Below are 17,467 nucleotides of genomic sequence, written 5' to 3' on the forward strand. Positions count from 1 at the left end.
TGCCATGCGCAGATGTCAGCTGCTGGCCTCTGATAGGCCGGCGGCTGATACTGGTATTGCTGTGCAGAGATCCGGTCTCTGCGCGGCAATACTCTGCATTGCAGCGCTGATGTCTGCGGCTGCTGGAGAGAGCTACGATCGTTACGGGGTTTGTGCCTGCGGGCCACAGGTGCAGAAAGGACGCCGGGGGAATGGAGGACAGGTGAGAATCTTTTTTTTCTCTGTCATGGGAAATACAACACAGGGGACCTGTGCTCAGTATAGGGGGGGCACTGTGCGCAGTATGGGGGGGACAGGGACCCTGAGTGCTGTATGGGGGGGACGGGGACCTGGAGCGCTGTATGGGGGGACGGGGACCCTGAGCGCAGTATGGGGGAGGACGGGGACCCTGAGCGCAGTATGGGGGGGATGTGTACCCTGAGCGCAGAATGGGGGGGACGGAGACCCTGTGTGCAGTATGGGGGGGACGGGGACCCTGAGCACTGTATGGGGGATGGGGACCCTGAGTACCGTATGTGGGGGACGGGGACCCTGAGCACTGTATGGCGGGATGGGGACCCTGAGCGAAGTATGGGGGAGGACGGGGACCCTGAGCACAGTATGGGGGGGACGGGGACCCTGAGCGCTGTATGGGGGGGGACGGGGACCCTGAGTGCAGTATGGGGGGATGAGGACCCTGAGCGCAGTATGGGGGGATGGGGACGGGGACCCTGAGCGCAGTATGGGGGACGGGGACCCTGAGCGCAGTATGGGGGGGATGGGGACGGGGACCCTGAGCGCAGTACGGGGGGACGGGGACCCTGAGCGCAGTATGGGGGGGACGGGGACCCTGACCACAGTATGGGGGGGACGGGGACCCTGTCCGCAGTATGGGGGGGTGGCCCTGTGCGCAGTATGGGGGGGACCTGGATGGGGACTTGTCTGCAACATAACGACCAGGATGGGGGACCATGTCTGCAATATGGGGGACCTGGAGGGGAGACCATGTCTGCAATATGGGGGACCTGGAGAGGAGACCATGTCTGCAATATGGGGGGCCTGCAGGGGAGACCATGTCTACAAGATGAGGACCAGTTCAAATGGTGTATAGAAAATAAAATGGTATCACTAAAAATGTCACTTTGTCATGCAAATTATGCGGCCCCCCAAATTAAATGTTTTTTCTTGTGCGGCCCAAATGCCCAGCTGAGTTTGAGACCCCTGGGTTATACCAACAAACACTGCATTACGGTCCTGTGTGCTGCTGCTGTTCAAATTGCTAGACTTAGCCCCAGGTCTCAGGGGCCAGGAAAAATCCTTTTTTTTTCATCTAAATCCACTTTTTTTTTCTCTTCCCTCAGTCAGACTGTACAAATACCAGTCTTATTAACCTTTTGGTATTCCCCCTCCAAAAAAAAATTGAGTGTGTCTGTGAGTGTTCAGACACAAATATATCTGTTTAAAAGAGTTTGGTTTCGGCCCGATAACTAGAACTGTAGTTTTGCAGTTCCACGGTTCAAATCTCTGTCGTATCAACTTTTTTGCCTTTTTTCCATAAAAAAAATAGTTTGAGTGCCTCGCTGACTGTTTAGACACAAATATATCTATTTAAAAAAGTCTGGTATACGCCAGGAAATTAGAACTGTGGTTTTCCTCTTCCACGGTTCAAATATGGGTGTTATCCACTTTTTGCCTTTTTTCCTTAAAAAAAAACAGTTTGAGTGTCTCGCTGACTGTTCAGACACAAATATATCTGTTTAAAAGATTCTGGGGTAGGCCAGAGAACTAGAACTGTGGTTTTCCTCTTCCACGGTTCAAATCTAGGTGTAATCCACCTTTTTGCCTTTTTTCCATATAAAAAAACAGTTTGAGTGTCTCGCTTACTGTTCTGGTGTAGGCCAGAGAAATAGAACTGTGGTTTTCTTCTAATCTCCTTTTTATTACCCTTTTGCCATTGATAGTGCGAGTGTAATCTATTATACTTCATTTACAATGGGCAAGGCGCGTGGCAAGGGACGTGGAACTGGACGTTCTGGTGATGGTGCGTGCAGAGGAAGGGGCCGTGGCCAAGATGAAAATGTGCCACAACCAACAGCCACATCTTCTCGCTTCCAGTTCTTGACTGAATTACTAGGGAAGCACACAACAACACCACTATTGCCAACTGATCAGTGTGAACAGGTTATTAATTGGATAGCAGATAATACTTCCAGTCACCTGGGCACCACCACCTCCAGTCTTTCTTCCACACAGTCAAGTCTTAGTAGCCGTGAGTCTCGACCGCATACTCCTCCTCACCCTGATTCTCCTTCCCCCTACCATGCCAAGTGTCGTCAGACAGCAACTGATCCCACAGTTGAACACTCTGAAGAGCTTTTCACTGGTCATTTCCATATTTGGGCCCCTCGCCTGCTCCGCTTGAAGTGGTGGAAGAGGAGATACCATGTAGCGATGGCCAAATATTTGAGCAGCCACGGCCACAGGAAGGCGACGCTGGCAATTTGTCACAAGAGGTGGACGATGACGAGACACAATTGCCACAAAGTGAGGAGGAGGACCGTGGTGTGGAAGTGGAAGAGGAGGAGGTGGTGGATGATATAGTAACTGACCCAACGTGGCAGGAGGACACGCGGAGCGAAGCCAGCAGCACAGAGGGGGAGGGAGGCAGAGTACCCCAACAGGCAGGAAGAAGCAGTGTGGTGGCCGCAGACAGAAGGTGGGTAACCATTCCCCATAACACCAACACGAGGGACGTTGCCAGTACAACCGGTAGGTCTTCCAGAGTCTGGAATTTTTTTAAAGACTCTGCTGATAACCCCAAAAAGACCATTTGTACCACCTGCCAGGCCAGCATCAGCAGGGTTGACAAAACTACCAGCCTGACCACCACCAGCATGATCAGGCACATGTCAGCAAAGCACCCAACTTTGTGGGGCGAACGCCAGGGTCCACGACCAGTGTCAGCGGGTGTCACCACTGCTTCTTCCGCTTTGTGCATGTAAGAGTACCCCCTGTTGTGCGAGCAAGGCAATCCCCTGTCCATACTGCATGCAATGATGCCCCCTCCTCTCAATCTTCACTTGTTACGGCAGTTTCTCAAGAAACAGCATCAACGTCCACGTCCCACCGCAGCGTTCAATTGTCCATATCCCAGACCTTTGAATGAAAGCGCAAAATTGCAGCCAACGCCCCACAGTCCTAAATTTGCACATTTCACGACTGCTTGCGTTGGAAATGTTGCCTTTTAGGCCTGTTGTTAGGCGCCGGGCACTTGCTGGATCAGAAATGGGTTTTGAATCATCAGTGGATTCTGTGGTCTCCCATTCTGGTTCAGCTGGGGCTAATGCTGCTCAGCATCGCCATCGTTCCCAACGCCAAGCCAATTCACGAAAGGTACAAGTGGTGTCTCGTGTATTTGTGCCTAGCAACATGAAGCACAGGTTGCGGAGAGAGACTAGGCCACCGCAGCCTAAGTCTAAAATGCATCGCACTGAGCATGCCCGTGACATGGCGCACCGTGATTGGTGGTTCAGGAACCAGCTGACCTGGTGACCTGGCACCGCCTGATTGGTCACAGGCGACATCACCAATGGTGCGACATAGGGGCAGGGCTTAGTTTTTAAAAGGTCCGCCCACAAACATGGTGGCGCGCTCAGATCATTTGAGCTAGTTGTTTGGTTGTGCACGCATCTCTCCTGAGCTCCTCTAAGAGCCATATTGAGCGGGTCGGCTCAGTCTGGTAGCACGCCGGCTGAGTGCACGAGTACCTGGCGGAAATCACTCCCGCACACTAGCGTCGTCTCCTATAGCGTAGCGCCTGTACCGTAGACAGGGCTACTGCTCCTAGTCCGGTCACACGTCTCCCTGCGGTTCTTGGAGATAGTGTGAACCGCTTTAGCGCCAATCCCCATAGCATAGCGCCTGTATCAAATACAGGGCTACTGCTGTTCCCACGGTCGCACGTCTCCCTGCGGTTCTTGGAGATTGTGCGAACCGTCTTACCTTTCCGTGTGCTTTAACACGAAGAGCTAAGATTGTTGTTAGGTGCGTCGCTGGTCGCTCTCCCTCCGTGCAGTTAACGGAGATAGAGCGTACCGCTATACCTTGTCCGGTGTGAAGTTAACACGGAAGGGTTATCTTTAGTTGGTTGTCTTCCCTTCTCACCCGGGAAGAATTCGGCAGCAGTCCACCAGGCTGCATCGCAGACCCCGGGGTCGGTTGCGTTCCTATTTAATAAAGTGTTTGCAACCATCACTCTAACACCTGTGGAGACGGAATCCTTCTGCAACCTTATGGCGGTGGCCGTCCCTCAGTACTCAGTCCCCAGCCGACACTTTTTTGCCCGTTGTGCCATCCCCGCACTACACAAGCACGTATCCCAAAACATCTGCCGTTCCCTCTACAACGCAGTTACTTGGAGAGTCCACCTGACAACGGACACGTTTACAATTGCTTGTGGCCAGGGACGGTACATCTCCCTGACGGCACACTGGGTAAACATAGTGGAAGCCGGGACCCAGTTGGACCTTGGGACGGAACACATCCTCCCCACACCGAGGATTGCGGGCCCTATGTCAGTCAAAGTTGCCCCCACAGTGTACAGCTCCTGCGCATCATCCTCCTCCTCATGTTCAGCCTCCATCTCAGATATCACCACATCAGTTACAAGCTGGAAGCACTGCAGTACTGCCTCAGCCAAGCGGCAACAGGCTGTGCTGCAACTCATAAGCTTAGGTGATAAACCTCACACTGCTTGTGAGTTGTGGACAGCTGTGAAAGAGCAGGGAGATCTGTGGCTGAGACCGCTGAACCTCCATCCAGGCATGGTCGTGTGTGAGAATGGCCGTAACCTGGTGGCGTCTCTGAGGCGAGGCGAGATCACACACGTACCATGCCTGGCTCATGTGCTTAACCTCGTGGTTCAGCGGTTTCTTAAATCATAGCCCAAGTTGCCATATCTGCTCATCAAAGTACGCCACCTGTCAGCTCATTTTCGCAAGTCGGCTACAGCTTCCGCTGCCCTTGCTGTGTTGCAGAAGCATTTGCAGCTTCTGGCACACCGACTGGTGTGTGATGTCCCCACACGTTGGAACTCTGCCCTCCACATGTTGCAAAGGATTTGTGAGCAGAAGAGAGCAGTTGTGGAGTACCAGCTGCAACAAGGCCGTCAATATTCAGGTCAGACTCCACACATAAGACCTCAGGAGTGGACCTGGATGTCCGACATATGTACCATCCTGACAAACTTTGAGGAGTCCACCAAGATGGTGAGTGGCGATGACGCCACCATTAGTGTCAGCATCCCACTTTTCTGTCTTTTGCAATGCTCTATGCAGAGAATTAAAGATGAGGCTTTGCAGCCAGAGTATGATGAGATGGATCAAGAAGCCGTAGCGGGCGATTACACACAGCTCGGCCTCATCTCATCCCAATGTGCATTGGGGGACAATGAGGAAGAGGAGGAGGAAGAACAGGAGCTGGTATCATGCGCTGTAGGCGGTAGTACCTGTATAACTGTCATACTGTCGGTTCAGCGTGGGTGGCCTGAGGACAGATGGGGAGGAGGAGGAGAACATGGTCAGTCATCATCTTGGTGAGGACACGGAAGTCTTGCCCTTTACCAGTCTGGCACGCATGGCTGACTTTATGTTACGCTGCCTTAACCATGACCCTCGTGTTGTCGAAATTTTGGGTGACAGTCATTACTGGTTGGTGACACTTTTAGACCCCTGCTACAAGGATAACTTTTACTCTCTTATTCCTGAGGTGGAGAGGTCTACAAAAATGGGGCAGTGCCAGAAGGCCCTTGCTGCAGAACTGTTAAAAAAATTCCCATCTGAACACGCTAGCGGCAGAGGTCACAGTTCGTTACCCAACCAAGGCGTACAGGAGAGAGAGACGCAACTCCAATCCAGCAAGGCAGGGGAACACTGTCAGCATTCTGTGACAGTTTTCTGAGACCCGGCCAGCTTACAGGCCCTGAGGCACGGGATACTCTTACAAGGAGTGGAAAGTTTCAAAATATGGTGAGGGAGTACCTTGCCGACCGTACCATCGTCCTCCGTGATTCCTCTGTGCCTTTTAATTATTGGGTATCCAAGCTGGACACTTGGAATGAACTTGCTCTGTACGCCTTGGAGGTCCTGGCCTGCCCTGCCGCTAGCTTGTTATCGGAGTGTGCTTTTAGTGCCGCTGGGGGAATTATAACTGATAAGCGCACTCGCCTGTCAACTGACAATGCTGACAAGCTGACCCTTATCAAAATGAACAAGGGCTGGATTGGGCCAGACTTCTCATCACCACCAAATGACAGCAGAGTAACATAAAGTCAAATCCACTGTGTTATTTCGGGAGGTGTATTCCCATGCACCACTTCACACCCACACATGGGTATACGCTTCCTCATTTTGACTGTTTTTTGCTCTTCTCCTTATCCTCAGCCTCAACCACCACTATACCACCAGGGAGACCGTGGTCCGTGTTGCCAGCATTGCAAGTTCCTCCCTCCTAATTTTTGGCAGCTTTTGGGGACCCACTGCCCAATAATGGGAATAATGTTTTTAATATGCTGTACTGCATGGCTCTTGTAAGGGGCATTAAAATCATCTTGTTAAGCTACTGTGACCTCTTACAAGGGTCGTCAATATTGTCTTTTTATTCCACTGTAACCTCCACCACTCTTCCAAGGGGCTTTGATATTGTCTTTTTATTCCACTGGGACCTTCACCACTCTTCCAAAGGTCATTGATATTGTCGTTTTATTCCACTGCGACCTCCACCACTCTTCCAAGGGGCATTGATATTGTATTTTTATTCCACTGCGACCTCCACCACTCTTCCAAGGGGCATTGATATTGTCTTTTTATTCCACTGGGACCTCCACGTCTCTTCCAACGGGCATTAAAACCACCTTGTTAAGCTACTGTGACCTCCACGTTTCTTCCAAGGGTCATTAAAACCATCTTGTTAAACCACTTTGAACTCCACAGCTCTTCCAAGGGGCATTGAAATGTTGTTTTTAATTACCTCCAACCGCCACGATTCTTACAATGGGCATTGCATTTCCTCCTAATTTTAGTCAGCTTTTGCTTTTCAATGCATAGACAAACACCAAGGGAGACCCACTCCTCAATAATGGGTAGAAGGTTTTAGTACGCTGTAATCCACGTCTGTGCAGTTCCTCATAATTTTTGGAAAGCTTTCCATTCACTGCTTAGGCCAACAGTGTACAGGAGACCCAGTTGCTATAAATGGAAAAACGGTTTAGTTAAGGCCCTCTGACCTCCATGTCACTTCCAAGGGGCATTGGAGTGCCTCAAAATTTTTGGTAGGCATTGCACTCACTGTATGCCCTATAACTGTGTAGCCGAACCGCTCATTTTGGTACAGAAACATATCCTACAAGACATGTGTGCTGACTGGCCTGATATTGATGTGAATGGTCCCTGTTCCTCCTGCTCTTTCTCCTTTGCCACCACCTCATCCATCATTCATCACCTGAAGCTTTGTTTTAACGGGAGTCATAGAACTGGGATAGTAGCAGGAAAACATCCAGCAATCCTCGGAGGAGGTAGGATATGCGCCAAAACGCTGACCACTTCAGGCCTAGCTGCCACTACATACATGCGCTTGCATTCCAAGGAACAGAAAGCTAAGGAGATGGATGGCCTTATGATCATGAATAATTTACTCGTTGTGTAGGAGGCCGACCACTGCTGATGTCTACCTTCTGAACTTTGTGTTGAAGCCTGATTGACCCAGGACCCGCAATCCTCTATGTCTGGAGGATGTGTTGCATCCCAGTGTCCAACTGTGTCCCGGCTTCCACAATATTAACCCAGTGTGAAGGAGTCAGTAAGATGGACCATCCCTGGCCACATTCACTTGTCCATGTGTTTGTGGTTAGGCTGTCCTTCCCACTAAATGCACTGGGGAGGGCACAGATAATGTTTTGGTATGCACGCTTGTGTATAAGGCACACCGGGACAAATGGAGGTGGCTGGGGACCGTTTATGGACACCCGGCTGCCCTCAGGCAGCTGGGGACCAAGTGTGGGCACCCGGCTGCCCCCTGTTGGCTGGGGACCAAGCGTGTACACCCGGCCGCCGGGCGGCAGGGGACTGAGTATGGATACCAGGCCTCCAACGCAGCCATGACGCGGTGGCCAGATTCCGCCTTCACATGCCTAAAAGGCCAAATTTCAAGTGCAAGCAAGCAAGCAGTATGGTATTGCAGCCTGGGAATGTGGGAGGTACAATTGAACACTGCGCTGGGACAAGGATTTGCATGGGGATAGTTGCAAGTCTGCATCTTCTGATGCGGCAAGGATCACTTCTGATGTGCACACTTTTAGGCAGTGACCTGGGTGTCAGAGATGCTTCCAGGGGTCTTCCCCATGCTATTCCCATGTCTTTTCAGCACTGTATGCATGTGTCACACAGCACATGGCCAGATAAGGTTGTAAAATGTAAAATGACATTTCCTGGTGAATGCATTTGTCACGGTTGAAAGCAAAACAAAAGTGCAAAAATGCATAAAAAATGCTACTTGTGAACATAGCCCAAGGTGTGGAGGAGTATTTTTGTTTTTGGTTATTTATTTTACCTTATACACAAGTATTTACCCTGGAAAGGATGTTCCTTAACATGTTTCACAGGAAAACAGTTTGTTTCATTTTTGAACGTTTTATTGTGAGCCCGTAAAAGTGGCTTAATACCTCTGACCACGTTGTTGACAGCAGTGACCTGGGGGTCAGAAATGCTTCCTGGGGCGATCCCCATGCTGTCCCCATGTCATTTGAGCACTGTCACTATCGTTTTGGGCACTTTTTAGGCTTTCTACAGACTGCCGGGGGTGCCGCCGCAAAACTGCTCGGGTCTCCCTTAGACTAGCAATGGGCTCGTTGCTCGGGTCGAGCACCCGAGTATCACTGTGAGCTCGACCCGAACTTCGAGCACCCGAGCATTTTAGTGCTCGATCAACACTATTCAACACCCTATTACAACCTACAAAACCCAGACAGGTATTATATTTTATACTGTGCCATGTTTTTATACAATATCTATGATGCTACGACTGTGGAGCAGATCTACAGGGTGGGCCATTTATATGGATACACCTAAATTAAAAGGGAATGGTTGGTTATATAAACTTCCTGTTTGTGGAACATTAGTATATGGGAGGGGGAAAACTTTTCCAGATGGGTGGTGACCATGGCAGCCATTTTGAATTCGGCCATTTTGGATCCAACTTTATTTTTTTCAATGGGAAGAGGGTCATGTGACACATCAAACAAATTGAGAATGTCATAGGAAAAACAATGGTGTGCTTGGTTTTAACGTAACTTTATTCTTTCATGAGTTTTTTACAAGTTTATGACCACTTATAAAATGTGTTCAAAGTGTTGCCCATAGTGTTGGATTGCCAATGCAACCCTCTTCTCCCTTCTTGACACGCTGATAGCAGCACCACAGAAGAAATGCTTGCACAGGCTTCCAGTATCCGTTGTTTCAGATGCTGCACATCTCGTATCTTCACAGCATAGACAATTGCCTTCAGATGACCCCAAAGATAAAAGTCTAAGGGGATCAGACTGGGAGACCTGGGTGGCCATTCAACTGGCCCACAACAAGAAATCCACTTTCCAGGAAACTATTCATGTAGGAATGCTCGGACCTGACACCCATAATGTGGTGGTGCACCATCTTGTTGGAAAAAATCAGGGAACATGTCATCTTCAGTGCATAAAGAGGGCAACACATCATCATGTAGCAATTTCAGATATCTAGTGGCATTGAGGTTTCCATTGATGAAGAATGGCCCCACTATCTTTGTACCCCATATACCACACCATACCATCAAGATATGATACGATAGTGGTCACACTAGTGTGGAGAATTGAGACAGAAAAAAATTCTTAAGTCTAAAATGCCTAGACCTGCTGAGTAGCAGTAGTGATAAAATAGGTGATGAGTGCATACACTTGATTGTTCCCTGAGTCATTGGTAGTGTGAAGTTTGCATTAGCATCCCTGCCCATTCAGAATTGTGTATTATGTAGTTTTGAGCTAGAGGGGACTGGAAGACAAAGCAGGCAGAAGCAAGGTATAATGTGTGCAGAATAAATAGAAATTAAGGCATGAGCAATGCTTGCCAGTTATTCCATTCCAGAAATTATATAGGGCAGTTGATGAGCATGCAATACCCTCCAGCCTGACCTGCAGATGATGTACTCTGCTTCAGGGAGATGAGACTATCTCAGTTAGATGAGAGAATCTCTGTTACACAGAGTGTACAAAGATTTTCAGCACAGAAGGGACAATAGATTAATATTCATATGATGAAGCTTGTATCCACTAGCACAGAGAAATAACTGCCATAAAAGCAAAAACTAGCTATAGAAGAGAAGAGCATAGGTACCGCTGCCAAGAGAGGTGACCGTGAGAAGGAGCTGTTAACCACCACTGTGGATATGTGCTTTGATGCACTGAGAAGGAGACTGAGATTTTGTTGATGTACATGTAGTGCTGCTGAGGTATTGGCAAGCAGACTGTCACAAGTATGATCAAAGTGTCACAAGTCTTAGCCTATTACTGTAACTTAACTTTCCACCTTTTCTCAAAATTGTTACCCCTTAAAGAGACTTTGTAATCATTAAAGTGTAACTAATAGTGATGGGCGAGCACTAAAATGCTCGGGTGCTCGATGCTCAGGTCTAGCAAATTGGGATGCTCAGGTGCTCGACCTGAGCAATAAGCCCAATGTAAGGTTATGGGAAACAAGAGCATTTTTTAGGCGGCTCCTCCCGGCGGTCTGCAGAGGCCTAAACATTGCCCAAATCGATGGGAACAGTGCTCAAATGACATGGGAACAGCATGGGGAAGACCACTGGAAGTATTTATGACTCCCAGGTCACTGTTGTGAACAACATTGTCAGACGTATTACGCCACTTTTACGGACTCACAATAAAACATACAAAAATGAAACCAAAATGGATTTTCCTTGGAAATATGTTAAGGAACATCCTTTCCAGGGTAATGACTTGTATATAAGGCAAAATAAATAACCAAAAACAAAAATGCTCCTCCATACCTAAGGCTATATTCATATGTAGCGTTTTTGATGCGTTTTTACACTTTTGCATTGCTTTCAACCGTAACAAATGCATTCACCGGGAAATGTCATTTTAACATTTTACAACCTTACCTGGCCATGTGGTGTGTGAGACATGATCAGACACATCCTGTTTCATTTATGAAGGAGGGTCTCTGAAAGACACAAAGCTTATTTTTATAGGGCCATCAGGCGGCCTTTACTTCTTAAAGGGCCAGAAGTCGGACCTCGCTATTCTTAAAGAGCCATCAGCCGGCTATGCTTTGTTGTTCCCATTACTAAAGAGTGGGTCTGATATACTGTTATTGCATATGCAGTGAGTGGTAGGTCTTCCTAAAATTTGGACGCACCCCAATACCCCTTTGAAAATTTGGATGCACCCCAATACCACTTTGAAGAGACTTAGAGGAGGACCTCCTGAAAACAATGTTCCCATTATTAGGAAGTGGGCCTCCCATACTGTTTGCCCATGCAGTGAATGCAAGGGATTCCAAAAATTTGGACCTACTCCAATACCCCTTGGAAGAGACGTAGAGGAGGGCCACATGAAAACAATGTTCCCATTATTAGGAAGTAGGTCTCTAATAGTGTTGGCCTATGCAGTGAATGCAGGGGGTTTTAAAATTTGGGAGGCACTCCAATGCCCCTTGGAAGAGACGTGGAGGTCAGAGGGCCTCCTGAAAACAATGTTCCCATTATTAGGAAGTGGGTCTCCCATAGTGTTGGCCTATGCCGTGAACGCAAGGGCTGCCAAAAATTGGGAGGATCTCCAATGCCCCTTGGAAGAGACGTAGAGGGCCTCATGAAAAAGTGTTCCCATTATTAGGAAGTGGGTCTCCCATAGTGTTGGCCTATGCAGTGAATGCAAGGGCTGCCAAAAATTGGGAGGCACTCCAATGCCCCGTGGAAGAGATGTGCAGGAAGGCCTCATAAAAAATGTTCCCATTAGAATGGAGCGGGTCTCCTATACTTGTAATGCCCATGCACTAAGTGTATGGGCTGACAAACATTTACCCCTGGGGGATATACATGAACATACTGTATAAAAAATTTTTTTAAGGGCATCATAAACACCCTTTAAAAAAAATTATGCAGGTGTTGCACCAAGGACCACGGTCACCCTGGTGATATGGTGGTGGAGGATGATGATGAGGAGAAGGAGTAGGACAAGAGCAAATAGCAATAATCAGGAAACGTATACCCATGCGTGGGTGTGAAAAGGTGCATGGGAATACACTTCCCAAAAAAAGACACTGGATTTGAGTTTATGTTATGCTGCTATTATTCGGTGGTGTTGAGAAGTCTGGCCCAAACCAGCCCTTGTTCATTTTTATAAGAGTCAGCCTGTCAGCATTTTCAATTGACAGGCGGATGCGCTTATCAGTTATAATTCCACCAGCGGCACTAAAAACCCACTTTGATAAAACGCTAGCGACAGGGTAGGCCAGGACCTCCAAGGCATAGAGAGCCAGTTCATTCCACGTTTCGAGCTTGAATACTCAATATTTATAAGGCACAGAGGAATCACAGAGGACAATGGTACGGTCAGCATCTTTCCAAACTTTGCATTCCTTGTGAGAGTACCCCGCGCCTCAGGGCCTGTGCGATGGGAGGGGTTGAGAAAATTCTCCCAGAACTTTGACAGTGTTCCCCTGCCTTTGCTGGATTGGAGTTGTGTTTCTCTCGCCTGTAGTCCTTGGTTGTCCAACGAACTGTGACCTCTGCCGCCAACATTTACAGATGGGAATTTTTTAATAGTTCTGCAACAAGGGCCTTCTGGTACTGCCCCATTTTTGTAGACCTGCCCCCCTCAGGAATAAGAGATATAAAGTTCTCTTTGTAGCGTGGGTCTAGAAGTGTCACCAAACAGTAATGACTGTCACCCAAAATTTTGAGAACGCGAGGATCATGGAAAAGGCAGTGTAACATAAACTCAGACATGCGTGCCAGACTGCTAACAGGCAAGACTTCTGTGTCCTCACCAAGAGGACGACTGACCATGCTCTCCTCCTCCTCCTCTCTGTCCTCAGGCCATCCACACTGAACAGACGGTATGACAGTTGTGCAGGTAGTACCGTCTATAGTGCATGAAACTAGCTCCTGTTCTTCCTCCTCCTCATCCTCTTCCTTATTGTCACACAATCCACGTTGGGATGAGATGAGGCTGGGCTGTGTGCTATCACCCTGTATGGTTCCTTGCTCCATCTCATCATGCTCTGCCTGCAATGAATCCTCTTTGATTGAGCAGAGAGCGTTTCAGAAGACAGAGAAGGGGGATGGTGATGCTAATTATGGCGTCATCGCCGCTCACCATCTTGGTGGAGTCCTCAAATATTTGGAGATGGTACATATGTCTGACATCCATGTCCATTTCTGAGGTCTTATGTGTGGAGTCTGAACTGAATACCGATGGTCTTGTTGATGCTCGTACTCAACAACTGGCCTCTTCTGCTCACAAATCCTTCCCAACATCTGCAGTGTAGAGTTTCAACGTGTGGGAACATCACACACCTGTCTGTGAGCCGGAAGGTGCAAACGCTGCTGAAACACGGCAAGGGCGGCAGAAGCTGTAGGTAACTTTCTAAAATGGGCACACAGGCGGCGTACTTTAACAAGCAGGTTCTGCAGCTCTGGGTAGAATTTGAGAAACAGCTGAACCATGAGGTTAAGCACAAGGGCCAAGCATGGTAAGTGTGAGCTCGCCTTGTCTCAGAGCTACCACCAGGTTCCGGCCATTGTCACACACGACCATGCTTGGCTGTAGGTTCAGCGGTGTGAGCCACAGATCTGCCTGCTCTTTCAGAGCTGTCCACAACTCTTCAGCATTGTGCAGTTTGTCACCTAAGCATATTAGCTTCAGCATAGCCTGTTGCCGCTTGGCCGAGGCAGTGCTGCAGTGCTTCCAGCTTGTGACTAATGTGGTCCTTTCGCTGATGGAGGCTGAAGAGGAGGAGGAGGCTGAGAAGGATGAGGTGCAGGAGCTGTAGACTGTGGGGGCAGCCCTGATTGACCTAGGGCCCGCAATCCTTGGCACCAGGAGGACGTGTTCCGTCCCAATGTTCAACTGGGTCCCAGCTTCCACTATCTTAACCCAGTGTGCCATCAGAGAGATATACTGTTCCTGCCCATATGCACTTGTCCATGTGTCCGTGGTTAGGTGGACTTTCCCGGTAACTGTGTTGTTGAGGGCAGGGCTAATGTTTTGGAACACGTGCTTGTGTATTGCGGGGACGGCACATCAGGAGAAATAGTGGTTGCTGGGGACCGAGTAATGAGGAACAGCCGCCGCCATCAGGTTACGGAATGCTCCAGACTCCACGAGCCTAAAAGGCAACATTTTGAGCGCAAGCAGTTGCGAAATGTGGGTTTTTAGTAGAGAGGCCTGTGGGGCATTGGCTGCGTATTTGCGCTTGCGCTCCAAGGACTGGGGTATGAACAACTGAACGCTGCGCTGGGACAAGGACGTTGATGTGCTCTCTGATGCTGCTACTTGAGAGTGTGCAATGACAGGTGCAGGGCAGGAGGCATCCTCACATGCACCATGGACAGGGAATTGGCTTGCATGCACAACAGCGGAAGAAGCAGTGGTGCCACCCGCAGACACTGTTAGGGGACCCTGGGGTTCGGCCCACAAAGTCGGGTGATTTGCTGTCATGTGTCTGATCATGCTGGTGGTGGTCAGGCTGGTAGTTTTGCCCCCCCAAAAATGTCATTTGCACCGCCTACCAGGCTAGCATCAGCAGGATGCTGGCCTGGCAGGTGGTGCAAATTGCCATTTTGGGGTTATCGGCAGAGCCTTTAAAAATCAACCAGACTCGGAAAGACCTAACAGTTATACTGGCAACTTTCTACGTGTTGGTGTTACGGGGAACGGTTACCTGCCATCTGTCTGTGGCCACCACACTGATTTTTTCCTGCTTGTTGGGGTGCTTAGCCTCCCTCCCCCTGTGTGCTGCTCTCCTCGCTCTTCATGTCCTCCTACCAGGTTGGATCATTTACTATATCATCCACCACCTCGTCTTCCACTTCCGCATCCTGGTCCTCCTCCTGTCTTTCTGGCAATTGTGTCTCATCATTGTCCACGTCTTGTGATACTTTCCCACCGTCATCTTTGTGTGACCATGGCTGCTCAAATATTTGGGCATTGCGATCTCCTCTTGCCCCGCTTCAAGTGGACCGAGCGAGAGGCCCGAATCTATAAATGGAAAAGTGAACAGCTCTTCGGAGTGTCCAAGTGTGGGATCAGTTGTCTCTGGGCACTTGGCATGTTGGGCGGAAGGAGGATCAGGGTGAGGAATATGCAGTTCAGACTCATGGCTACTGAGACTTGACCATGTGGAAGAAAGGGTGGTTGTGGTGGTGGTGGCAAAGTGACTGGAAGCATTATCCGCTATCCAACCAACAACCTTTTGACACTGATCTGGGTTCAATAGTGGTGTGCTGCGGTCCCCTACGAATTGGGAAAGGAAGGTCAGGCGAGAAGATGTGGGTGTTTGTTGTGGCACAATTTCAGCTTGCCCACGATCTCGGCCTCTGCATGCACCAACACCATCACCATCACGTCCAGTTACCCGTCCCTTGCCTCGTGCCTTGCCCATTTTAAATGGAGGACAATATCTTCCACGCTCACTACAAATGGCTGAATTTGGAGCGAAGTTATAATTGATCCGTGTGACAGACAAACCACAGTTTTAAATACCTGGCCTGTAGGTAACTATTTTTAACAGCAAACTGGTGTCAATAACTTCACTGACACACTGAAACAAAATTTTAATGGCGGCCAGAAATTGCAATATTTTTAGCGCAATTATATGTGATCCGTGTGACGGACAAACCGCAGTTTTAAATAGCATCCGCCCGAGAATCTCGCAAGTACTCGGCGGGCTCCAAGCATCTCGAGTACTGAGATGCTCGGGCGAGTACCGAGTACTTGCGAGTATGCTCGCTGTCATTTTAGTTTTTATTTCATAAATCAGTAGTACACAAGAAAATAAAGAACTTTGCATTTTCTTATCAGTGAAGTCTACTAATTTCACCCTCTGGACAGATTAGTCATTTTAAAAATTCTCAATGACCGAGAAAAGTCTATATTCAGTGAATACAGCCTTTCCAATTACTGAGATAGGCGATGAGAGTTGGTACTGAAAGGATTATATGTAGACGGGAGGGAAAAGTAAGAGGGTGGGGCTCTTTCTCTAACTTCTTTCTCCTCCTGCCACCGCCCCACTCCAAAGAATCTCAACAGTAGCCACTGTCATCTCCTTTCTCAGTATTGTAACAATGTGTCTTCACTGAATACAGATTTTTAACTGTGAATTATGAGACTGAAAAATCTATCCTGGCAGAGAAAGAAGCAGATTTCTCTGATAAGATATATTACAAAGTTTATCAGTTTTATATGCATTATTGATTTATGAAATAAAAATTAAAATTACGGTTTCTCGTTAAGCTCGTTGCCTCCTAGTAAGTTAAATTAACTTAATCTGTTGATGGTGTCTTTCTGACATATTTGAGTGGGGAATCCACTCTGCCTAACAAGGGCCAGTGTATCCATACAATTTAAAGGTGCCACCACACACAGTACCTGTAATGATGGGAACTTTTTCAAGTTAGTTCCCACGGCTATGTCACCGCTGACCTACAGGGAGTTTCCATTGCAATCAAACATGTTAATGGAAACGTCTCTCAGTGAATAAAGGGTTACTCCTCTTTATTCCTGTTCCACTCATTAATTTCATTATTTTTAATGAAACCAAAACCTCTTATGAGTCCCAAGTTTCTGGAGCAGTTCTGAACGATTTTATTTTACTTTATTTAATATATAATATATATTTTTAATACATTTTTAATACATTTTTAATAATTCTTTTATTATATTTCAATGCTATACAATATAATTTCATACATTACTTATACAATTTTTAATAATTTGAGTATACTTTCATTTTGTCTAAGCTCATTCTTGATAGATCCATTTCCTTTGATAACTGCAGCAGTTCCTCTTAAAGGGCATAATTATACATTTCAAGAGATCTGGTCTAGACCTTCCTGAAGAGTAATTTCTTCTCAATTTTCAAGAAAAATTTTCAGCACCAGGCACCCCCGCCAATCAGCCATTATTGGTGGCAGCGGCGGCCGCTGGCCAGAAGTACTTTCTTGCAGAGCTCGGCCGTCTACTTGTAGTGGTCGGGACTAATTACTGCACATCCGCCTCCTTTTGATATAAATAGGAGGCGGATGTGCCGTACCCTGCGGTGGCCACTACAAGTAGATGGCCAAACTGCACAAGCAAGTACTTCCGCTTGGTGGCAGCCGTAGCCGCCATTGATATCAGCTGATTGGCAGGGGTGCCGGGTGTTGGACCCTGGCCGATCAA

General features: G+C 48.1%; 1 protein-coding gene across 1 annotated transcript in view; it reads left to right on the forward strand.

Moving 5' to 3' along the window:
- Window positions 1–17,467, forward strand: part of DPYD (dihydropyrimidine dehydrogenase) — a 2,479,659-nt gene that overhangs the window by 1,695,638 nt on the left and 766,554 nt on the right. The gene's annotated exons all lie outside the window — the stretch shown is intronic.

Source organism: Phyllobates terribilis, unplaced genomic scaffold (assembly GCF_046119375.1).
Source record: "Phyllobates terribilis strain yellow unplaced genomic scaffold, ASM4611937v1 Scaffold_8__6_contigs__length_399053987, whole genome shotgun sequence".
Classification (NCBI taxonomy): domain Eukaryota; kingdom Metazoa; phylum Chordata; class Amphibia; order Anura; family Dendrobatidae; genus Phyllobates; species Phyllobates terribilis.